We start from the raw sequence: 7,568 nt of genomic DNA, 5'->3' as shown, positions 1-7,568 counted from the left end.
TAAAGGCAGAAACTGCATGGTTAGATGGAGCCATGTGGGAATTAGTACACAAAACACATACATGCTCAGACCTGAGCCATCTACCAGTTACCTCAGTCCGCAGCATGTGTTAGCCTGCATTGTTCTGTTTTTCCATTCTTTTGAACTCATGAACTTTTCAATACAAAAAAAAAAAAAACACACTCTTTTAATTAATCTCTCAAACATATCTAAGCATCTGTGTTCAAAACCAGCAAGCCATGCATGTAAAAGAAAATCTTTAAGTATTGGTGATATTGAAGATCATCTTGAACTAAAGTGTTTTGAAAAAAAGGAGGGAACATGTGATATCTCCAGAGCAACAAGCATAAAGGAATCCACGTGGTGGACCATCAGAGACAACTCTGCAAAAATACATGGCTATGTCTTGAATGACTTCAAGTGCTATGAAGTCAATAAGAACAAGGCAGAAAGAAATACAAGAAATTGAAATATTGTTGAGCATATGAAGACCAAATAGTGCAATGATCAAAAACAACCTTTCTCAAAATCAAAGAAAAAACATAATCAAAGAGAAAGCACTATCTCAATACAAAGATCCTTATCACCAAATCCTGCATAATTTGCTCCTTTCAGTGCTACTAGAGGGTGGTTTGGTGGTTTCAAATACCACTACAACTCGTAAAGCCTTCATATCAGTAAAGCTGTGAGTGTAGATGAGAAAGTCACAGATTTCCAGCAGGTATACCGAAGTTAATTGAAGGAGAAGGCTATGCATTGGATCAAATTTTAAATATTTATGACATAGGCATCTATTGTAAACATATGCTTCCAAGGAACTGCACCTCAAAGGGAAAACAAACATGTCCCAGTTTTTAAGGCTGCAAAAAGACTGCAAATTTTGATAACCCTCCTTTCACTACTACATAGTAACTCACAAGCTGCAATTCTTCCAACTCTCATTTTCACAAGCAAAGTGTAGACTATTTCAAGGTAAATTGTCAAATGTATTGTAATCATTGATGTATTTTTTAACTATTTAACATGTATAAAACTGTTCTACTGTTTTTATTAGGCTCTTATCTTGTATTAATATTTAACTGATGAGGTTTTTCAGTGTCCTACTCAATAGAATAATCCTGAATAACAATAACATTTTTGTTCAGTATGATTTTAACAATCGTTCATTATAATTAAAGTGGCTTGAAAATCTTATTTACCCCGGAACAAAAATGTTTAGAAAAAACTAAATGAGTGATTACTTTTGGCATGAAGAACAGTTGCCCTTTTGCTCTCCTTGCAACTCATTCTTACATCCAAAGCAAGGTTTGATAATTTGACGAAAAAAAACAGTATAAAAGGAATTCAATGAAGCTACCTCTTTTTATCACCAACTTAAAACTTCACTTCTAAAGGCCCAGTGACTACTGTATTTATTATTCAATGAACTTGTAATTTCTAACAATGAGTCCAAATTTATAAGACAGGCCACTTGTTTTTCCCAGGAAGCTTGCCATAATGAAATTACCTTTCAAATTACACTGTTATTATTCAATAGTACTAAAACACTCCTACTATGAGCACTAATTTGCACAAACTACCATTGCACTTGGCACTGATAAAAATACAAATATATTTTAGGATGACATTTGAATTTGGAAATATACCCAATATCGCTCTTTACTCTGAATAGAAAGAACTCCTTGTGGTTCTGGGTAAAAATATGACTGCTTATACCTAATATACTTTCTAATAAGATAATTTCATTCGCAAAAAAATCTAGTTACCTATAATCGTGGGGTCAATTTTTTTGTGAATCTTCTATTTAAAAAATAAATTTAGGGCTGGCCATAGTAGCTCATGCTTGTAATCCCAGCAATTTGGGAGGCCGAGTCGGGCACATCTGTTGAGCCCAGGAGTTTGAGACCAGCCTGGGCAACATGGTGAAACCCCATCTCTACAAAAATGCAAAAATTAGCCAGGCGTAGTGGTGCATGCCTGTGGTGCCTGCTACTTGGGAGGCTGAGGTGGGAGAATCACCTGAGCCAAAGAGGTCAAGGCTGTAATGATCCATGGTTGCATCACTGCACTCCAGCCTGGGCAATAGAGCGAGACTTTGTCTCAAAAATAAATAATAATAATAGTAATAATGATAATAATATGAGGTGTAGCTTTAGAAGATGGGATGGCAGAGTAGGAAGAACCAGAAATCTATCTCCCTACCTAAAATCTACCTGCCTACCTAAAATCTATCTCCCTACCACAATTGTACTGACAGAATTTATCTGATGTAACTATTTTGGAACTGTGGATCCTATTGAAGGCTTGCACCTTCCAAAGGAAGGCTTGTTTAGTGTATTGCTATTACTTTTGTCAACTTTAGTTTGCACAGGAGGAGCTACCCATCCCCTACATTCAGTTCCTTGTCAGGTAGCAATGCACATGTTCCTGGAGCAGCTTGTGGAAATCAGTGTGACAAAAAGAACTCTGTCCTCCAAATCAAGATCTGAGCTTTGATTACTGATTGTTGTTTTTGATCTCAGAGGTGCAAAGAAGCAGGAAGCTATTGTTTTGTACTTTCTCAAATTGCTGCTACTCCCTCCTACCCCCAAATGAATTGACTTCCAGGGGATTTTAAGGGCCACTGCCTCCTCCCTCTCCCCTTTATTTTTTACTTTTTGCCTTTTTGGGAGCCAGACATTAAAGGCTGGGACATTCAAAAGCAGCTGTATATGTGAGGAAAATTAGAAAGTGACCACTGTTAAAGCAAACTAAATATGGCTCGAGAAGGACTCCATACTTCTATATTTGAGTCCTTGTGGATGAACTGTAACCTAGCTTAATAGTCACACAAGATTAAAAACCTAATTTAAGAGTATGCACCTGTAACAATAACTGTCTTGGGCAATCCCAGCAGCCATACTTCAAGCACTCATAGACTGCTAAGTGTTCAAACTGTGTTCAAATAAGGCAGACATCAACCTGTAACTAATCCAGCTGTTTCTGTACCTCACCACCAATTTCTGTAGGTCATTTCCCTTTTTTTGTCTATAAATCTTCTTCCACTACATGGCTGTGCTGGAGTCTCTGTGAATCAGCTGTGCTTCTGGGGGCTGCCCAACTTACAAAATACTCATTGCTCAATTAAACTCCTTCAAATTTAATTCAGCTGAAGTTTTTCTTTTATCACCACACAAGCCCATGGGAAAGCACTGACTCAGAAAATACCTGAGAAGACCTCAAGTATATACCTCATTCTGATCCTTGACACAGAGATAGCTTAGAACACTCAAATTGAAAAAAAATCAACAATAAATTGTAACCAAAAAACAGCAAACACAGGGAAAGGGAGGAGAATCTGGCTTCTAGAGTTACCACTTTATTAGGTTCAAATACGCAATTTTCAAAAAAAAAAAATCACAGGGCATTCAGAGAAATGGAAACTATGGCTCGTTCAAAGGAAAAAAAATAAAGCAACCAAAACTGTCCCTGAGTAACACAAATGGAAGATCCACTAGACAAAGTCTTTAAAACAACTGCCTGAAATATATTTTAAAAACTAAAGGAAGATGTAAAAAAAAATCAAGAAAATGATAAATGAACAAAATAGAAATATAAAGATATCAAAACCTAAAAAGAAACCAAAAATAAATTCTGGAAATGATAAGTATGATAACTGAAATAAAAAATTCCCTAGAGAGATTCAAAGGCATGTCTTAAGAGGCAAAAGAATCAGTGACACTTGAAGATAAGACAATGGAAATTATTGAGTCTAAGGAACAGAAAGAAAAAAAATGTTGAAGAAAAGTGAACAGAGCCTAAGGGACCTGTAGCACATCATGAAGCAGACCAACATACACATTGCAGAAGTTTTAGAAGGAGAAAGAGAAAGGGGTAGAGTGAATATTCGGAGAAATAATGGCTGAAAAACTTCTGACACTGGATGAAAGACATGAATATAAACATCCAAGAAATTCAAGAAAATCCAAATATGATGAACTCAAGGAGACCCACACTGAGATATATTATAATCAAACCTTTGATTGAACAAAGACAGACTCACTACATACAAGAGATTTTCAATAAGATCATAAGCAGATTTCTCATTTGAAACTTTGGAGGCCAAAAGGCATTGGGTCAATATATTCCAAGTGCAAAAAAACAAAAAGAAAAAAACTATTAACCAGAAATTCTATCTCCGGCCAAACTGTCCTTCTAAAATGAGAAATTAAGACATATTCCCAGAAGGCTGGGCATAGTGATTCACACCTGTAATCCTGGCACTTTGGGAGCCTGAAGCAGGAGGATTGCTTAGGCCAAGTGTTCAAAACCAACATGGGAAACATGGTGAGACCTAGTGAGACCTCATCCTTACAAAAAATAATAATTAAAAAAGATTAGCTGGGCATGGTGGTGCACGCCTCTAGTCCTGGATACTTGGGAGGCTGAAGTGGGAGGATCACTTGAGCCCAGGAGTTTGAGGCTGCAGTAAGCTGCACTCCAGGAGTTTGAGGCTGCCACTGCACTCCAGCCTGAGTGACAGACCAAGATCTTGCCAAAAAAAAAAAAAAAAAGATATTCCCAAATAAAAAAACTGAGGGAGTTCATTACCACTAGAGCTGCCCCGAAAGAAATGCTCAAGGGAAGCCTGTAGCATGAAATGAAAAGACACTGGACAGTAATTCAAAGACATATGAAAAAATAACTATCTCAGCAAAGGTAAATACATGTGCAATCATAAAATCAAGTATTATTGTAATAATGGTTTATAACTCCACTTTTTGTTTTCTACATGATTTAAGAGAAAAATACATTTAAAAAATTATTACTCAAAAACCTAATATTGTAATTTTGGTTGGTAACTTCACATTTCATTTTCTATATAATTTAAAAGACTAATGTATTTAAAAGAATTATTAGTTTATGTTTTGGGGTGCATAATATATAAAGATGTAATTTTATGACATCAGCCACTGAAATAAGTGGGGATGAAGCTATAACAGAGTAAACTTTTTGTGTAGTATTAAAGTTAAGCTGGTTTAAATTTAAATTAGAGTGTTATTACTTTAAGATGTTAAATGTAGTCCTCACGACAACCATAAAGAAAATAACTACAGAATATATACAAGGAAATGAGAAATAAATTTAAACACTTCCCTACAAAAAATCAACTAAACACAAAAGACAACAATAATGCAGGAACTGAGGGATAATAAAGTATAAGGCATATAGAAAACAAATAGCAAACTGGCAGAAGTAAGTCCTCCTTATCAGTAATTACTTTAAATAAATGTGGAGTAAACTCTCCAATCGAAAGATACATACTGGCAGAATAGATTTAAAAATACATGATCCAACTAAATGCTGTCTACAAGAGACTCATTTTAGATTTAAAAATACAAACAGATGGAAAGTGAAAAGATGGAATGATAGGCCAGGTATGGTGGCTTATGCTTGTAATCCCAGCACTTTGGGAGGCTGAGGCAGGTGGATCACCTGAGGTCAGGAGTTTGAGACCAGCCTGGCCAACATAGTGAAACCCTGTCTCTACTAAAAATACAAAAAATTAGCTGAAGTGGTGGTGCACGCCTGTAATCCCAGCTACTCGGGAGGCTGAGGCAGGAGAATCACTTGAACCTGGGAGGCAGAGGTTGAAGTGAGCCAAGATTGTGCCATTGCACTCCAGCCTCGGCAACAAGAGCAAAACTCCGTCTCAAAAAAAAAAAAAAAGATGGAATGATAGAAAAAGCTATTCTGGCTGGGTGCAGTGGCTCACACCTATAATCCCAGCACTTTGGGAGGCCAAGGTGGGCAGATTGCCTGAGGTCAGGAGTTCAAGATCAGCCTGGGCAACATGGTAAAACCCCGTCTCTACTAAAATACAAAAAATTAGCCAGGGGTGGTGGTGTGCGTTTGTAGTCCCAGCTTCTCTGGAGACTGAGGCATGAGAATTGCTTGAACCCAGGAGGCAGAGGTTGCAGTGAGCTGAGATTGCACCACAGCATTCCAGACTGGACAACAGAGGGAGACTCTGTCTCTCAAAGAAAAAAAAAGTGTGTTTATTTAAAAAGAAAAAAAGAAATAAGCCATTCCAGGCAAATAGTAACCAAAAGAGAGCAGCAGTGGCTATACCAATATCAGACAAAATATACTTTAAATCCAAAAAGTGAAAAAGACATAAAGAAGGACATTATAAATTAGAATGTTCAATACAGCAAGAAGATATAAAAACTATAAACATTCATGCATCTAATAACTGACTATCAAAATATATGAGGCAAAAGCTGACAGAAATGAAGGGAGAAATATAGTTCTACAATAATAGTTAAAGATTTCAGTACTACCCTCTCAATAATGAAGACACCAATCAGAAAGATGATAAGAAAGGAAATAGAAGACCACACAAACCAACTAGATCTAACAGACACATACAGAGCATTACTCAACATCAACAGCATACACATTCTTCTCAAGTACACATGGAATATTTATCAAGATATATCATATTGAGAGGTGAAGCCAGCTGGACTTCCTGGGTCGAACGGGGACTTGGAGAACTTTTCTTACAAGAGGTTTATAAAATGTACCAATCAGTGCTCTGTAAAAATGTACCAATCAATGCTCTGTAGCTAGCTAGAGGTTTGTAAAATGCACTAATCAATGCTCTGTAAAAACACACCAATCAGCGCTCTGTAGCTAGAGGTTTGTAAAATAAACCTATCAGCACACTGTAAAATGGACCAATCAGTGCTCTGTAAAGTGAACCAATCAGCACTCTGTAAAATGGACCAATCAGCAGAATATGGGTGGGGACAAATAAGGGAACAAAAGCTGGGCACCCCAGCCAGCAGCGGCAACAGGCTCAGGTCCCCCTCCACGCTGGGGAAGCTTTGTTCTTTTGCTCTTCGCAATAAATATTACTGCTGCTCACTCTTTGGGTTCGTGCCATCTTTAAGAGCTGTTACACTCACTGCGAAGGTCCGCAGATCCATTCTCGAAGTCAGCGAGACCACAAACCCACCAGGAGGAACCAACTCCAGACACAATATGTTAAGTCAAATTCTCGACGGATTAAAGATAAATATTATGCAAATTGTCTTCTCTGATCACAACAGGATGAAATTAGGACTCAGTAACACAAGTAAAATTAGAAACTTCACAAATTTGTGGAAACTGCACACCACACTCCTTTTTCCTTTTTTTCATGTCAGACAAGTAATGTGCCTATGTTGTAACAACCAGGTTTGAGGGAGGTGCATCTCATCCACGTGCATGAAAACCCAATCATCAGGCTTGTGAACTACAAAAGGATCATACAACACAGTCTTCAACAACCAATGAGTCAAAGAAATCACAAAAGAAATTAGAAAATAATTAGAGACAAATGAAAAATGAAACTACATCACACCAAAACTTATGGTACACAGCAAAAGTGGTGCTAAAGGAAAAAAAAACTATAGCTGTAAACACTTAATGTTAAAAAACAAAAAAGGTCTCAAATCAACAACTTCACTTTATACCTTAAGAAACTAGAAAAAGAAGAACTAAACTCAAAACTTGCAGGAAGGAAATAAAGATTAGAGCGAAGA

At 37.0% G+C, this 7,568-nt stretch overlaps 1 non-coding gene across 1 annotated transcript; it reads right to left on the bottom strand.

Annotated features, from left to right (window-relative positions):
- Nucleotides 1-7,184: 7,184 nt before the first annotated feature.
- LOC112134083 (small nucleolar RNA U13) lies at nt 7,185-7,291 on the bottom strand. The gene has a single exon (XR_002915666.2). It is a non-coding gene; the product is annotated as a small nucleolar RNA U13 (small nucleolar RNA).
- Nucleotides 7,292-7,568: the final 277 nt, after the last annotated feature.

This window comes from Pongo abelii, chromosome 5 (assembly GCF_028885655.2).
Source record: "Pongo abelii isolate AG06213 chromosome 5, NHGRI_mPonAbe1-v2.0_pri, whole genome shotgun sequence".
Lineage (NCBI taxonomy): Eukaryota > Metazoa > Chordata > Mammalia > Primates > Hominidae > Pongo > Pongo abelii.
This window is presented reverse-complemented; position numbering and strand designations above follow the sequence as displayed.